The sequence below is a fragment of the Bombina bombina genome, chromosome 1 (genome assembly GCF_027579735.1).
Source record: "Bombina bombina isolate aBomBom1 chromosome 1, aBomBom1.pri, whole genome shotgun sequence".
In the NCBI taxonomy this organism is placed as follows: Eukaryota; Metazoa; Chordata; class Amphibia; order Anura; family Bombinatoridae; genus Bombina; species Bombina bombina.
The window spans coordinates 153,230,518-153,249,797 of NC_069499.1; positions in this window are offsets into that span (position 1 = coordinate 153,230,518).

Sequence of the window (19,280 nt, forward strand, 5' to 3'; positions counted from 1 at the left end):
CAGTAAAGTAATATATACTAAAATATAGACAAAAGCAAGTTAAATTGTAGTGAAAACATTTCAGTTTAATTTGGAATTGAAGCAAACAGAGCCTTTATATCAGCCCCAGGGGTTATCCAGTTACCTTCTCTCTCCCATGTGAAATTTTGTATCCCAGAGAGCTTCATTGCTTTCTATGGAAGACACCTCTCATCTCTCTGAGATTTCCAGATTCCTCCCCTTTTCTTAGAAAATTCATTGAGTTCTGCCCCTGTGAAGTCAGCACTATATTCTCTCTCCAAACTAGAGAATGTTTGATTAACTGGCCCATATAAAGTAATGACACTCTCTGGGAAACTGAAGCTGGCAGTTTTTCAGTTTTAATTTAAATTAAAGACATGCAAGGTGCAATCTAATTTATAAAAGATACACATACAGTATACAGTACTGTGCAAAAGTCTTAGGCTATCATTAGATTTGTTGTTTTAGCAAAGTTTTAATGGCCATCCATATTTATTTTTCAGTCTCTTTATTAAGATACAAACAGAAAATACTGGAAATATGTAAACAAAATATAAAGAACACAATTTTTAGAACAAATTGGCTTCTCCAGGCAGAAGCCAATTTTTAGTGTGACCTTCCTTGGCACTAAGCACATCTTGAACTCTTTTTGGGGAGACTGTCCAGAAAGTTTCTGAAGTAATCTTCTGGAATATTATACCAGGCTTCTTTCAGCACGTTCCAAAGTTCTTCTTTAGATTTAGGTTGTCTTTAATTTTTTTTCTCTGTCCAGGCAATCCCCTACTGCCTGGTCTGGAGGACAGTCCATGACTATCAGTGTTTTATTAGCTGTTTTTCTCTCCAAATATTATATCACTGCATTAGCAGTGTGCTTGGGATAGTTATCATGCTGAAAAATAAACCATTCTCAATCAGGCGCTTTCCAGATGAAATGGCATGATGAATTAAAATCTTTCATTCATTCATGATCCCATCAATTCGGACACTAGTGCCAAGTTTGCCAACACCACTGGCAGAAATTCAGCCCCAAACCAGGACAGACCCTCCATTGTGTTTCACTGAAGGCCGCAAACACTCATCTTCCTTCTCTCTCCAACTCTACTTTTCACATATTGTCTACGACTGGACCCAAAAATGTCAAACTTGGATTCATCACTCCATAATACTTTTTTCCACTGATCTTCATTCCAAACTTTGTGAGGTTTAGCATATCTTAGTCTTTTCACACAGTTCCCCTTTCAAAAAAGTGGTTTCTTGTCTGCTACCCTTCCACAAAGACAGATGAAGCTGCTAAATGCTGAACCAGGTCCTTGGTTGACTTCTTCCGGTCTCTCAAAGAAGAAACTCTGAGAAACTTCTCATCAGGTTTTGAAAGTTTCTTGGCCATCCCATCCTTTTTTTTGTCCTTCAACTCTACTGATTCTTCAAATTTCTTTATAACAGCTTGAATACCACATCTTGATTATCCAGTTTGTATGTTAATGCAAAGGTATGATTTTATGTCTGTCAAGTTGGTCTTATTAGCAATCTTCCAATGAATTAAACTCTTACCTAGTGTGTAAGTGATGCTCAAGCATGTCTTGCACAAACCTGGTGTAATAGACCTTTTTCACAGCTGTCATTTTTACATGCAATAGTAGGACAAATACAGGTGTTAGCAATAACATTAATTAGGTTTCCATTCTGTTTTTTTAATACTGCATACAAATATCCTGTGCTTTCTGGTTGTATTCTAATAAAGAAAATGAGAAATAATTATATATGGTCATTATACCATTGTTAAAATAACAAATCTAATGGTGGCCTAAGTCTTTTGCACAGTACTGTATATACAAAGTAGGAGTCTAATTTGTTAAAGATAAACACAGAAATTGTAAAGGCATAATCAGAATTTGGCAAATCTCAATCCTAAATACACTGCTGTATACAAAATAAAAGTGCAAAGTTTAAATGTAATAAAATTTAACCTGAAGTGTAAAGTGATATAAAACAGAAAGCAGAGTATAAATGCAGCAGAACTGTCATGTAATGCAGTGCTCTATTGCACTGGGCTTGTCTCTCCTTCACATACAGAAATGCAGGCAACGTCCCTTTGAGAGTTAAAGCAAAACTGCCTTTTTCACAAGGGATCTCGCAATGCTGGAGGATCATTTTAGAATACCTCACCAGAGCGGTTAGGTATTGAATATCAGATCCTGCTATTTACGATACCCCACTCACCCTCCTCCTTTCTCTAATACCATCTTGTTTTAAATGTTAAACTCTAGCACATTGATAAGTATTGCTTCAGACCTGAAGCAGAGAGGAAATCTCTTGAAAGATTGTTTTAAATATTATGTAAGTCCAATAAAAAAGGTATCATTGCATACTGCAATACTCTGGATATTTTTTACATCTTTTGTAAATATTTATAGCTAGATAGATAGATAGATAGATAGATAGATACTGTAGATAGATAGATTAGCATTTGTCTATATTAGCAATTGTTAATTATTTATTACAATTGTTGCATATGTAAAGAATGTAAAAATAGACACCCCCAAAATAATATTCTTATAACATGTTAAGGTTCTCTTAGTGATGACACATTGACACTCTAAGCTAAACTCCTGTTTGTAGAGAGAGGAAACATTTACCAGAGCACCTGCTGCACTGTAAGTGGGAAGGGAAACTTAGTTACTTGTTTCTGAGGGGAACCTTCTTTCAGTTACACACTTGTTCCCTCAGTGATGAGTGTTCTCAATTTTGTTGCAGTTCATATTAAAGCACCCTAATTTCACCCAACCCCGATCACACTGTGGAGTTTATTTATCAGAAGTGCAACAAAATTGGCGCCCAACGTGGGGCCGGGTGAATATGTCACAGAAAAGACACAGAAGTGAATGCTGCATATAGAAATAGCAGTCTGTGAGTGAAAGAAACTTGGTGCAATCCCTGTAATAGTGTATGGTGAAGAAACAACCTGTCTGCTGAGGGGAATAGAAACAAGGAATTAGGTAAAGGAAGATATATATACTAAATTAACCCTGTTGATGCCAAAAGCTGCAAAAATGGATATGGAGAGGTTACAAGATGAAATCAGCAGTTCTTTAACACAGATGACAGTCAGTGAACTGATTGAAACTTGCCAGGTTATTAAAGCGTCAGAAGAGAGTATGGCGAAAGGCAAAAACCGCCGCCATTACATGAGGATAATTAATGTTATGATGGATGAACTGGTAGAGAGTGAGAGTGAAGAGGCTGTTATGCAATTTCTACAGACAACTAGGAAATTCATCTCTGAATTAGGGAAGAGAAAGGATGCTGAAGCAGTAAGTGATAGTGACAAAGACCCCCAACCGGAACAACAACAGTTGGAATATTTAAAGCAACAGTACCGCATTATGCAGGAAAAATTTCAGGAAACAACTAAGATAATAGAGGATCAAATTAAAGAACTCAGCACTAAAAGTCAAGATTCAAGGGACAGTCATTTAAGAAAAGAACCTGTTTTAACGGCTAAGACACCTCATTATAGTAACTTACCGGAAGTTAAAAATAAGAAAGGACTTTAAAATTGCTGGTCAGATAGGTGAGAAGGGACAGACAGACAAATTGTCCTATACTAACCTCATGCACCAGATTGACATGGGACTACAAAGAGGATACTTTGAAATAGAGATTGTGGAATCTGTAGTCAAGGCCATAAGTCCTGGTTTAAGTCTTAGATGTATGTTGGAAATGAAGAATGAGCTGACTCTAGTGCAACTGAAAAGAATCCTGAAAAGTCCCTACAAGGAAGAGAATGCGTCAGATTTGTACCAACAACTGATCAATGTCTCACAAAATACCAAAGAAACACCTCCGAATTTTCTGTTTAGAGCAATTGAACTGAAAGATCGTCTTCTGTTTGTTTCACAAGGAGAAGAATCAGATGAACACTTTGGAATGGAATTAATACAGAAGAAATTCTTAAGGTCTGTAGGTACTGGACTGTTAAGTGATCACATCAAGTTTCAGCTAAAGCAATATTTAGACGACCCCTCTGCTTCAGATGATTTGCTCATAGAGAAAATGCATGAAGCTGCCAATATGGAGATTGAAAGAGAGAGAAAGCAGAAGAAATCTCAAATCAGCAAACCAATGATGATGGAGTGTAAGTCCAGTCATCTACATTGTTCTCAGAAATCCGCTGACACCATGCCATTGATGCAGCCACAAGTAAGTAGCCAAAATACTCAGCAAATTCAGAATACTAAACTGGATCTTGAAAAGGTAATACTGCAAATGCAAAAAGAAATGCTAGAAATGAAACACTTTTGCAAAGTTCAGCAGCACAGCAGGAGCTTGTATTTAAAGGTCTAACAGCCACACCGAGACTAAGCAAAAGGGCTTGTGAATGTTGTGAGAACACATTTCAGGGAACCACATGTAACCATTGTTTCAAATGTGGTCAATTGGGACATTTTGCAAAAGGATGCAGAGTGAGAAAACAGAAACCGTTAAAAGAGAGAGGGTTGCTGTCAAGGGACAGACAGTAACCTACAGCACACCTGTGTCCCAGAGTAATACACTGCCCTATATCAAAGAAGTATCAGATAAGAGTCCTCATATAGTAAGGAACACAGCAAAGGAAGTTTAAAGCTGAATACTTCACGAAGAATACAAGATTGCATTGCTCAGCGTACCCAGCAACCATATAATTCTACTAGTGGACTGCCACCAAAAATGAACGGTGTTACCACAAAACACCATAGTAAATTGTTAAATCTCATTGGGAAAAGATGTCTTGTGAATTGTGAAATGGACAACATTCCAGTTCAGGCTTTATGGGATACTGGCTCTCAAGTTAGCCTAATCAATGAGAGTTGGAGACAAAGATTCTTGCCACATACAGTGCTCAGATCATTGGAAGAATTGCTTGGACCAGGAGTTTTATGCGGAAAAGCAGCCAATGAGACTGAAATTCCCTTTTCTGGTTGGGTTGAAGTTACTTTCCAGCTAACATCAAGCAACAATGCCAGAAAACCACTCTTAGTGCCACTGGTAGTATCAGATGACTGTAAAGTAGCAGAGCAACCAATTATTGGTTATAATGTCATTGAAGAAGTATTCAAAGCTACATGTGCAGAGGGAACAAAATCCATTCCTGGTTTGGTTGATGTACTAAGAACAGCACTGGCAGTATCAACAAGTAAGGCCAAAATTCTGGTTAAACTTCTACAAGCAAGATGTGTACAATCTTGTGATGCCAAAATAAAGACTGGTACAAAGAACCAAAGAATTCCTGTTCCAGTTCTGTTTACACCTTGTGACATTCACCAGTTACCTAGTGGACTACATGTATGTGAGACATTAGTAACCATTCGAAGGGGTCAGTTCTCTAAACTAACGATTCCTGTTTGGAACACAACCAAGCATGACATTGTTTTACCTGGCCTAACTAAGCTTGGATGCATTGAGCCTATAAAGACATTGTACACTGCACAGATGAAGCTGAAACCGTCGGTAGATGTCTCCATCCACTCAGTAAGTAAAGAAATTAATGTGTCTACGACAGGACCAGAGGATAAAATAGACAATTTAAACAAGGTCAGTTCTCTGGAGAGCCATACCAATAGAGAATTATGGGATCCAGAAGTGTCCGTAAAACATCTCACAAAGGAACAGCAGCGGATAATCAGAAATATGTTAAGGGAGGAATGCAATGCTTTTGCAAAAGACGACTCTGATGTTGGATACATTCCGTCCTTACAGTTACAGATTCACCTAAAAGACAACATACCTGTCAAGAGAACGTATATGTCTGTACCAAAACCACTGCACCAAGAAGTAAAGGAATACCTGCAAGATCTGCTAAATCGGGGCTGGATTGCAAAGTCGAAATCTTCATATTCTTCACCTATTGTGTGTGTGAGAAAGAAGGATGGAAGTTTAAGACTGTGCTGTGACTACAGAGAGTTAAACCAGAAGTCCATTCCTGACCGTCATCCAATTCCAAGGATTCAAGACATGCTTGATAGTTTAGGAGGAAGTTCATGGTTCTCCGTGCTAGATCAAGGTAAAGCATATCATCAAGGATTTGTGGAAGAATCGAGTCAACCATTAACTTCTTTTATTACACCTTGGGGTCTATATGAAAGGATCCGAATACCATTTGGTCTTAGCTCAGCACCTGCAGAATTCCAGCAAAGTATGGAATCATGTTTACTAGGATTAAGAGACGAGATTTGTCTACCTTACCTAGATGACAATCTAGTCCATAGCAAGTCATTCCTTGAACATGTAGAACACGTACGGGTCGTTCTTCAACGTTATCAACAACATGGAGTTAAGCTAACAGCCAGAAAATGTGAACTTTTTAAAGACAAAGTGAGATTTCTTGGTAAAGTTGTGTCAAAAGATGGCCACTCCATGGATCCAGCAGAAATCACACCTGTACTTGCATTGAAAGATAAAAGACCAAAGACTGTGGGAGAACTTAGGAAATTATTAGGATTTATCTCTTATTACCGTCCCTATATCCGAAACTTCTCCAGAATTGCAAAGCCACTTTATGAACTGCTATCAGCAGACTCGGTACCTGCTATGACTTCCGTGCCTGATAGCAAGACAAGAAAGAAACAGAAATCTAGACCAAAGGTGAAAGGTCAGCTTCCCTCTCATCATTTAATCAGTTGGACTGATGACCATCAGGAAGTATTAAGCCAGTTAACTGAAGTTTTAACTCATCCTCCAGTTATGGGGTATCCAGACTATTTGACATTCATACTCCACTGTGATGCCTCTCAGGAAGGACTGGGTGCTGTGTTATACCAGGAACAGGATGGTAAACTAAAGGTAATTGCTTATGGATCTAGAACTCTAACACCTGCTGAGAAAAACTACCACATGCACTCAGGGAAGTTAGAATTTCTAGCAATGAAATGGGCAATCTGTGACAGATTTTGAGACTACCTATATTACTGTCCATCCTTTGACGTATACACTGACAATAACTGTTATAATTTTATTTCTTGTTTGACTGTTCACTATAGTGAGTGAAACATACAGGATTTCTTATAGCAATTAATATGGAAAATGACAAAAAATATGTATAGTGTAACAGGTTGGTTAACAGAATAAGACTTTTGCTAAGTTAACCTATCTGTAATTAATATTTGCCAGCTAGATAGTTTGATCCTACAAACACTGTAGTCTGCAGTAAACTAATTAGGCAGGATTAAAGTTCAGGTTCATGCAACAATACTGTCCAGATATTCAGTGAGATATTGTTCTAAGTAGTTACTGTAGCGAATGTAAATATAAGGTAACAAGTAGAAGTATTGGTATATATACGACCTGTTAATCAGTCCTGAAAACAGAGGTTTGCAAAGTTAAATGTGGGGCCGCGGAAGGTTGCGGCTTGCAGCGTGGAGCTGTGTGAGAATGCCTCCAGGCGGTAGCTGATGACGTCAGCGGTAAGCAGCCGATACTGGTCTGAGAGGAGCTGAAAGTAGGAGCTGCGGTCAGTAGCGAGAGCGAGAGTGCCGCTCTGAGATGCTGGGGAAAATAGGAGGAGCCGGATTGGCTCAGTTTCACACACACTTGGTTGAGAATTGCAGATAATCCAGCATAGAAGAGAGGCAAATGTGTGTCTTAAATAGGCAGGTAATTTCATTAAAGGGGCAGTGAGCAGAGAAAAAAGGAAGGATCTGACAATAACCCACTAACTTATGTCCTTACAACAGCAAAGCTGAATGCCACGGGTCACAGATGGGTTGCTGAATTGGCAGATTTCAACTTTACCATTAAGTATCGTCCTGGAAAAAGAAATATGGATGCAGATGTACTTTCTCGTATGCCACTGAGTCCTGAGCAGTACATGCAACAATGTTCTCAAGAAATAGATCCCAAAGTCATCAGCAGCATCACCCAGGCTATTCAAGTAAACCAAGAGGAAAGAATGCCTTGGCTGTGTCCACTTACAATAGCCAATACAACTCCAATGACAGACAATGGTGAATTAAAAAGTGTAGCCGAAATTCCCAAAGGTACTATCAGAACAGCACAAAAGGAAGACCCTGCAATTGGAAAAGTATGGAAATATAAACAAGAGAACAAGTTTCCATCAAAACATGAGCGCCAAGGTGAGTCTTCTGATTTTTCTATACTCCTGAGACAATGGCATAAACTTTATCTTGACAATGAAGGAATTATGAGAAGAAAAACACTATCAGGTTCTCAGTTAGTGTTGCCAAAGAAGTACCATCAATTAGTGTTTAAAGAATTACATGAAGAGATGGGACACTTAGGAGTTGAGAGGACTGTAAATCTAATCAGAGATAGATTCTTTTGGCCACATATGCAAAGGGACACCGAACATTACATTACTCAACAGTGTACCTGTTTAAAGGATAAACGCCCAAACAAGCCTACTAGAGCTCCTTTGAGTAATATTACCACAACATATCCTTTCGAAATGGTCTCCATTGATTTCCTTCATCTTGATACATTTAAAGGTGGATATGAATATATATTAGTGGTAATAGACCATTTTACAAGATTTGTTCAAGCATATGCAACCATGAACAAGTCAGCAAGAACTGTTGCAGACAAAATATTTAATGATTTTGTCCTGAAATTTGGATTTCCTACCAAGATTCACCATGATATAGGTAGAGAATATGAAAACAAACTGTTTTTGGCATTAGGCAAGCACTGCCACATCCAAAACTCTCATACAACTGGATACCACCCAGAAGTTAATGGACAAGTGGAAAGGTTCAATCGCACCCTTTAATCCATGCTTCGCACTTTGTCATCCGAATCAAAGAAAGATTGGAAAAATTCACTTACAAAGGTAGTACATGCATATAATTGTACACAGAGTGAAGCTACAGGATATTCTCCTTTCTTCCTTCTTTTTGGAAGATCTCCAAGATTACCCATTGATAGCATGTTTGACACTCCAGTAACTGAAAAATATCTTACCTCTTCAGAATATGTGAACACCTGGACAAAAAGAATGAATGAGGCCTACAAAGTTGCTTCAGAAACAGCTACTAAAAGTGCAGAAAGAGGTAAAGCACACTATGACAAGAAGATGTATGGAGCTGAACTAATACCCGGTAGTAGAGTACTTGTAAGAAACCTCACAGAAAGAGGAGGTCCTGGACAATTAAGATCCTTTTGGGAAGATACTGTCTATGTTGTTCTTAAAAGGAAATGTAAAGACAGCCCAGTTTATGAAGTTAAGCCAGAAACTGGAAAAGGAAAAATCAAAGTTCTGCATTGCAATTTGTTGTTGCCATGTGATTATCTACCTGTAGATCCAGGTCACAAAACAAAAGACAGACCTACTGCAAGAAACCAAGAAAACCGTAAGAATACTGCATTACAATCTGCACAAAACTTTAGTGATGAGACAGGAAGTGAGTCAGAGACGGAACAGGAACATTGGAAAGCTTTTATTCCTATATCTCAAAGTGATCACAGAGATGGAAACACAACAGATCTGAATCCAGAAGCTGATGAGTTCTACCCACATCAGTTAGGGACCAATGAAAATCTTACAGAGATTGTTACAGAAGAAAATTATTCTGAAGATGAGAGCTCTGAAAATCTTTCAGGACACATGGAAGAGGAAATGTCATCACCTGAAAACTTGACAGATATAGTTGAAAGTGTGAGCGATGAGGATGAGGACTATTCAGATACCATTCCTCTAAAAAGACTAAAATCCAGCCAAGAAAGGAGACAACCAAAGACTTTGACTTATGATACTTTAGGTCAACCCAGCATAGTTTCCAGAGATCCAACAGTACAAGCCATACAGTGTAGAAATGTTTTACCTGTCTACCCGGATTGGTATCTAGATCCAGATTGTTTTGATGTAGATTCTAAACATTGGTAAATCTGTCAGGTTTAATGTTCTAATGTTTGCATATAAAATTATGCCGCAGTTATTCATGCATAGAGCAAATGTTAAAGATGTACAAATGGTAAAGCAAAAGCAGTAATTTTGAGATGATGGAACTAGATAAGATGGGAAAAGTTCACCCAAAGGTATTGGTTGAAATTATAAACTGACATGGTGAATGTGTATCTAGTCTTCCACCATGCTGGGTCAAGTAAAAGGACAGAGTGAGAGTGTGTACTCTAGGTTATCACCATCTTTAGTCTGACTACAGTAACTTACACAAGTAAGTGAGGAAAGGGGTTTACCAAATAGCTTGCTGTACGGGTAAGAATACCTCACCAGGTACTATAGCGCGCAATAGGCCTAGTGAGAAATTGTGACGTACTCCTGACTACCCAACAGTGTTGTCAGACAACAAGCACATATTGTTTTACCATACAGGGTTGGCATATGTCGAGGACGACATAAAAGTTTGTGGGGGAGAGTGTAAAGAATGTAAAAATAGACACCCCCAAAATAATATTCTTATAACATGTTAAGGTTCTCTTAGTGATGACACATTGACACTCTAAGCTAAACTCCTGTTTGTAGAGAGAGGAAACATTTACCAGAGCACCTGCTGCACTGTAAGTGGGAAGGGAAACTTAGTTACTTGTTTCTGAGGGGAACCTTCTTTCAGTTACACACTTGTTCCCTCAGTGATGAGTGTTCTCCATTTTATTGCAGTTCATATTAAAGCACCCTAATTTCACCCAACCCCGATCGCACTGTGGAGTTTATTTATCAGAAGTGCAACAAAATTGGCGCCCAACATGGGGCTCGAACCCACGACCCTGAGATTAAGAGTCTCATGCTCTACCGACGTAATGGTGAACAAATATATATATTTGAAACCAGCTTAAATAGGCAGTGTTAAAAGTTTCTGACCAAAATACTTCATTTTAAAAAGGCAAGCCACGAGTCACAGAAGTTTATATAGAGACTGTGCCTGCACTTCTAGGGTGCCCATAGGGCCCTGAAGTCAGCAGGATCACTAGAGGGTTTTTCTTATTTTGCCTTTATTTGTCCATGAACTGCTTTCTATTCTGTAGACTACTGGCTAAATACCTGCTCACTTGGGTGTTTTTTTGTCAATAATCAACAAACTATAAATGGCTAGTACATTGTTGTCAATACCAGTGGTTTGAACGGTGACTGTATTTTTTTTTCTTTGCTTTTTTAAAGTAACTCTGAATTTGACCTTCTACTTAATTCCTGACCTTGCTCCTGCATTTTCTAATTACTGCTCCTCATTGTTCAAGTACTTTCAAACTTGTGTACACAAGTGAGGACTCTGCCTAGCTTGATGTGGGGGATCACCCTTACCTAGTCATGGGTTCACTGTCCAGTAAACATGTGTTCATTTACTACTGTCAAGTGCTTACAAATATATGTGTACTTCTGTACTCCATAGGGATCTTAAGGAATATTCCAAGCTCCCGACATATCGGCATCGACGAGAGTATAGTAAAAGGATCCAAGAATAGAAATGCCACCTGCCGAACCACCAATCCTAATACCCCTAAACCGAAGTACCCCACAATTGCAAACACTAAACTAATAAACATCAAACCGCCACATACCCACCGCAAGTTGCTAACTATTAACCTCTAAACTGTCACTTAACCACCACAAGTACTATCCTATTAACCCCTATACCGCCACATACCCACTGCTACTATCTATTAACCCCATGCGTCACATACCCACCGCTACTATCTAACTGTTAACCCATATCCCACCACATACCCACCTCTACTATCTATTAACCCCTATGCTGTCACATACCCACCATTACTATCTATCTAATAACCCTTATGCCACCACATACCCACCGCAAGAACTATCTATTAACACCTATGCTAGCACATAACCACCACAAGTACTATCTATTAACCCCTATGCCACCATATACCCACCTCAACTACTATCTATCAACCCCTATGCCGCCAAGTAAAAAGTTTAAATTAATAAAATCTAAACTGAAAAAACCCAAAGGAAATCTAACCCTACTCTACCTAGCACCTAACTCTCCTCTAAACTAAACCTTCTTAGTTAAAAAAAAATGTTTTAAATTTAAGTTAAAATTTTTTATTAACAAAACCTAAACTGAAAAAAAGCAAATTAAATCTAACACGTAAACCCCCCTAAAATAACCCCCCCCCCATAAATGAACTCGACCCCCCTCAAAACTAACCCCACTAAGTTTTTTTTCCCCCGCAAGATTCCCCAAAAGTACAGCTAAACTTAATGATGCAGGGGGATGCCAGTGCCTCTTCTCTCTACAGAAGTATGCATATAGTAAACAGCTACAATCTGTGTGTGGTAAAATACATTTGAAATAAATGATAATTTAATCTCCCAGCGCTGTTTCTTACTATTTATTTTCTGCTCCATTAGTGCTACCTTAAATTAATGTGCACACTGTCAAATGACGTGTGCTCTAGCACAAGAAGAGGTTGCTTGCGCACACCACACACCATAGAGGTAACTTTACTGACCATCACACCTATATAAGCATGTTGGATATCCAATTCCAAAACTATGGGAATTAATATTGCTTTGGCCCCACCTTTGCAGCTATAACAGCTGCCACTCTTCTGGGAAGGTTTTCCACAAAAGTTTGGAGTGCATCTGTAGCATTGTGTGTTCATTCAGCCAAAATATCATTAATGAAATAAGCCACTCATTTTGGAGGTAAAGGTCTGGTTCACAATAGGGGTTCCAATTTATCCACAGGTGTTCAATAGGGTTGAGGTCAGGGCTCTGTTCATTTCACTTAAGTATCTCCACACCATACTCATAAAATAGCATGTTCACTGTGCTTTGTGCCCAGTGGCACAGTCGTACTTGAACAGCGAAGGGTCTTTCCAAAACTATTACCAAAAAGTTGGAAGCACCTAATTGTCTAAAATGTCTATGTATCCTGTAGCATTAAGATGACTCTTCATTGGAACTAAGAGGCCTAGCCCATCCTCTGAAAAACAGCCCCAGACCATATTCCTCTACAGTGGGCACTATGCATTTCAGTAGGTAGTGTCCTCTAGATTCTTCCATCAGACTGGCATATAGTGTAGTGTGATTCCTTACTCTAGAGAACACATTTCCACTGCTCCATAGGGATTTAAACCCTTAATGACAACAGAACTTTTCCATTTTCTGTCCGTTTGGGACCAAGGCTATTTTTACATTTTTGCGGTGTTTGTGTTTAGCTGTAATTTTCCTCTTACTCATTTACTGTACCCACACATATTATATACCATTTTTCTCGCCATTAAATGGACTTTCTAAAGATACCATTATTTTCATCATATCTTATAACTGACTATAAAAAAAATATATAAAATATGAGGAAAAAATGGAAAAAAAAACATACTTTTTCTAACTTTCACCCCCAAAATCTGTTTCACATCTACAACCACCAAAAAACACCCATGTTAAATAGTTTCTAAATTTTGTCCTGAGTTTAGAAATACCCAATGTTTACATGTTCTTTGCTTTTTTTGCACGTTATAGGGCCATAAATACAAGTAGCACTTTGCTATTTCCAAACCACTTTTTTTTTCAAAATTAGCACTAGTTACATTGGGACACTGATATATTTCAGGAATCCCTGAATATCCCTTGACATGTATATAATTTTTTTTAGAAGACAACCCAAAGTATTGATCTAGGCCAATTTTGATATATTTCATGCCACCATTTCACCACCAAATGCGATCAAATAAAAAAAATTGTTCACTTTTTCACAAATTTTTTCACAAACTTTAGGTTTCTCACTGAAATTACTTACAAACAGCTTGTGCAATTATGGCATAAATGGTTGAACATTTTTCTCTGGGATCCCCTTTGTTCAGAAATAGCAGACATATATGGCTTTGGGGTTGCTTTTTGGTAATTAGAAGGCCGCTAAATGCCAAGACAACCCAAAAGTATTGATCTAGGCCAATTTTGGTATATTTCATGCCACCATTTCACCGCCAAATGCGATCAAATAAAAAAAAATAGTCAACTTTTTCACAAACTTTAGGTTTCTCACAGAAATTATTTACAAACAGCTTGTGCAATTATGGCACAAATAGTTGTAAATGCTTCTCTGGAATCCCCTTTGTTCAGAAATAGCAGACATATATGGCTTTGTTGTTGCTTTTTGGTATTTAGAAGGCCGCTAAATGCTGCTGCGCATCACACGTGTATTATGGCTAGCAGTGAAGGGGTTACTTAGGTAGCTTGTAGGGAGCTTGCAGGGTTAATTTTAGCTTTAGTGTAGAGATCAGCCTCCCACCTGACACATCACACCCCCTGATCCCTCCCAAACAGCTCTCTTACCTCCCCCACCCCACAATTGTCCCTGCCATCTTAAGTATTGGCAGAAAGTCTGCCAGTACTAAAATAAAAGCTATCTCTGATTTGTTTTTTAAAATAAGCATATTTACATATGCTGCTCTGTAGGATACCCCCTTAGCCCCCAACCTCCCTGACCCCCCCCTCAAACAGTTCTCTAACCTCCCCCTCTAACTTCTTGGGAGCCATCTTGGGTACTGGCAGCTGTCTGCCAGTACCCAGTTTACAATATAAGAAATGTATATATATATTTTTTTTTCTGTAGTGTAGCTTCCCCCCCCCCCAAGACCAACCCCCACCCCCTCACAGATCCCTTAGATTATTTTTTGGGGCATTCCCTCCTCCCTTTCTCCCACTTAAAATACTTAAAATACCCCGCCCCCGATCCCGCCCCCCTCTGAGACGCAGAACCCATTGATGGCCGCCCACCTGCCTCCCACTTCAGCTCCCACCCACCAACGAATGCGGCCATCGATGTCCGGTGCAGAGAGGGCCACAGAGTTGCTCTCTCTGCACCAAAGGGGTCAATATGGTTATTGCAGGATGCCTCAATATCGAGGCATCATTGCAATAACCGGAAAGCAGCTGGAAACGATCAGGATTGCTTGTTTTACCGGTGGACGTACCAGGTACGTCCATTGTCATTTAGTGACAATTTTTGAGTGACGTACCTCGTACGTCCATTGTCATTAAGGGGTTAAACTACTCCAGCTGACTGTTTGCATTGCACATATTGATGTGAGGCTTGTGTAAAGCTGCTCAGTCATCAAAACCCATTTCATGAAGCTCTGGAAGCACAGTTGTTGTGCTGATGTTGCTTACAGAGGCAGTTTGGAAGTCTGTAGTGAGTGATGTAACAGATGACAGGTGATTTTTACGTGCTATGCTCTTCAGCACTCAGTTGTTCCACTTTGTGTCATCTGCCACATCATGACTGGGCTTTTGTTACTCCTAGATGCTTCCAGTTTACAATAACAGCACTTTATAGTTGACTGGGACAGATCTAGTAGGGCAGAAATTTCACAAACTGACTTACTACGTATGACACATTGTACTGCTAATGTTTGCCTATTGGGATTTTGTAGCTACATTCTGGAATTTAGCAAAGTATATGGTTGAAACACCTGAACTCAATTAGTAGGTGTGTCCCCACACTTTTAGCCATATAATGTAGCTCTTTCCATGTCATAATGTTGGTAAACAAACTCTGGCTCCAATGGTGGGTACCTGCCTTCTAAGAATCATGGGATTGAATGGGATCTTGGAATGTTGCTAGTAACACGATGATCCTACAACCCAATTAGTGGACCTGTTGACTTGGCAAATCAAATTATATTATTCTCTTCATTGTCAGATACAGTTTGGAGCCTTTATTTTGCATTGTTATCATTGGTGGTTTCTCATACATGACCAAACATTCCCCATTTGCTAACAATAAACAAATGCCACCAGTTCTCCTCATGTGTATTTAATAATTGTACCAAAACATGTGTCTATCCCTAGATGTGAGGCACAGTTTTTCTATCCTGGTAACATAGCTCACTTGCAAATGTTTCCTTCACAAAAACAAACTTGCCAAAACAATACACAGCATTTTACTGTAATAGATTGGTTTACTGCTGTGTACTTGTATAGTTGCATTCTTTCTTGGGGATTCTTTAATTCCATTTTTTTATAATATGCAAAGTTTCTTCTGACACAGGAAATGCGTTGTCCTTATTAGTAGAGCAAGTACATATCTCCCTAGAGCGCAGATATGGAAAGTGTTCCATATTTTACTACAGACTGCACATTTAGAAATGACTATTATATAACAATGTTTTGTTATGCCTCAAGAAAGTGAATTACTGGTTTAAAGAATAGTATAAAAATATGCAAAAAATCAAAACATCTCTCCTAACAATAAAACCTAGTCATAATAGCCTTAGTCCATCTGTCTATCTGCCTACACAACCATCTAGCATTATTGTTTTTGTACTGTTTATACATTTTTGTATGATTTAATGCCACATGGCACAAGTAACACATCTGCTAAATAGAATATTGTTTGCTTCCCTTCTGTCAACTTTTTTTTTCAAGGCAGGTTTTACATTTTCCGCGTAAATGATTAATAGACGTGTCTTGGAATACGGAAAGTTTTATTTATTGGCAAACAAATGTTTTCACAGTACATAAAGACACCACAGCTAATTTTAGCGCACTGTGTTATTAAAAACTCAATATAGCACAACATTTATATTTTTTACTATATTTAATTTTTCAAACTTGCATTGTTTCCAAGGAACAATCATTTGAGTGGGGATGGATTGGATATGTAGGTGGAATGAAGAGAGAAAGAATGAACATAAAGAAGGGATTGGGGGGCTATGAATAAAGGAGACTTACAGATGTACTGAGCGGAGAGTGCCAAATGGGAAGTGAAACTGAGAGATAGGTGTGGACTCAACACAGATATTTTTAGTAAATAATATTGAGCATATTGGGCTATATTACAAGTGGAACTCAACAATATTTGTTTTATGTTATATTTGCTCATATTACAAGTAAAGAGTTATATTTTATTGCTTGAGCGATAGTGAGGGGCACACTAATTTCTGGATCCCTCGCATAATCTATAACTTCTATAGGGGTGCAATGAAAACATATCACTAAGACGATGGTGTACTAAACCTTCTTATACTAAACCTCCTCTCAAGCAGTGTAGCTCTTCACTTTACATACTTTTTCATACTATAGTATGAAATTTAAGTATAAATACTTCACACACATATACACACACATACATATACACACATACACATACACACACATACATATACACACATATACATATACACACACAGTCCTTCCCAGTCCCTCACCTTATCACATATCCTATCTCTTTAAATCTGTTTTAAAACCTTTTTTATGATTAAACCTTTCTTTTAAATGGGACATTATACTAATAGGCTAAAACACTTGAAAGTGATGCAGCATATCTTTACAAAGCTGACAAGAAAGTATCACCTGAATATATCGATATAAAAAGGGAGACTAAATACATACAGAGAGAAGTGCACTCACAGGAACGAACAACTGGCTCAATACCATTGTTAGCCTGCTCTATGGCGATTTACCACCTGGGTGCAGCTTTTTAGCCCAGTAATGCTTTTCACAGAGAAGAACTTTCCTGTAGTATATCAGTCTGATCCCGCCTATTACGGTCAGTCCAGCGCCGAAATACCAGGCAATTCCTCTCTGATATAAAAAGGGAAGATATTTCTCCAACATAGGTGTGTCCGGTCCACGGCGTCATCCTTACTTGTGGGATATTCTCTTCCCCAACAGGAAATGGCAAAGAGCCCAGCAAAGCTGGTCACATGATCCCTCCTAGGCTCCGCCTACCCCAGTCATTCTCTTTGCCGTTGTACAGGCAACATCTCCACGGAGATGGCTTAGAGTTTTTTAGTGTTTAACTGTAGTTTTTATTATTCAATCAAGAGTTTGTTATTTTGAAATAGTGCTGGTATGTACTATTTACTCAGAAACAGAAAAGAGATGAAGATTTCTGTTTGTATGAGGAAAATGATTTTAGCAACCGTCACTAAAATCCATGGCTGTTCCACACAGGACTGTTGAGAGCAATTAACTTCAGTTGGGGGAACAGTGTGCAGTCTCTTGCTGCTTGAGGTATGACACATTCTAACAAGACGATGTAATGCTGGAAGCTGTCATTTTCCCTATGGGATCCGGTAAGCCATGTTTATTACGATCGTAAATAAGGGCTTCACAAGGGCTTATTAAGACTGTAGACTTTTTCTGGGCTAAATCGATTCATTATTAACACATATTTAGCCTTGAGGAATCATTTTATCTGGGTATTTTGATATAATAATATCGGCAGGCACTGTATTAGACACCTTATTCTTTAGGGGCTTTCCCAAAGCATAAGCAGAGCCTCATTTTCGCGCCGGTGTGGCGCACTTGTTTTTGAGAGGCATGGCATGCAGTCGCATGTGAGAGGAGCTCTGATACTTAGAAAAGACTTTCTGAAGGCGTCATTTGGTATCGTATTCCCCTTTGGGCTTGGTTGGGTCTCAGCAAAGCAGATACCAGGGACTGTAAAGGGGTTAAAGTTTAAAACGGCTCCGGTTCCGTTATTTTAAGGGTTAAAGCTTCCAAATTTGGTGTGCAATACTTTTAAGGCTTTAAGACACTGTGGTGAAAATTTGGTGAATTTTGAACAATTCCTTCATGTTATTTCGCAATTGCAGTAATAAAGTGTGTTCAGTTTAAAATTTAAAGTGACAGTAACGGTTTTATTTTAAAACGTTTTTTGTACTTTGTTATCAAGTTTATGCCTGTTTAACATGTCTGAACTACCAGATAGACTGTGTTCTGAATGTGGGGAAGCCAGAATTCCTATTCATTTAAATAAATGTGATTTATGTGATAATGACAATGATGCCCAAGATGATTCCTCAAGTGAGGGGAGTAAGCATGGTACTGCATCATTCCCTCCTTCGTCTACACGAGTCTTGCCCACTCAGGAGGCCCCTAGTACATCTAGCGCGCCAATACTCCTTACTATGCAACAATTAACGGCTGTAATGGATAATTCTGTCAAAAACATTTTAGCCAAAATGAACACTTATCAGCGTAAGCGCGGCTGCTCTGTTTTAGATACTGAAGAGCATGACGACGCTGATATTAATATTTCTGAAGGGCCCCTAACCCAGTCTGATGGGGCCAGGGAGGTTTTGTCTGAGGGAGAAATTACTGATTCAGGGAACATTTCTCAACAGGCTGAACCTGATGTGATTGCATTTAAATTTAAGTTGGAACATCTCCGCATTCTGCTTAAGGAGGTATTATCCACTCTGGATGATTGTGACAAGTTGGTCATCCCAGAGAAACTATGTAAAATGGACAAGTTCCTAGAGGTGCCGGGGCTCCCAGAAGCTTTTCCTATACCCAAGCGGGTGGCGGACATTGTTAATAAAGAATGGGAAAGGCCCGGTATTCCTTTCGTCCCTCC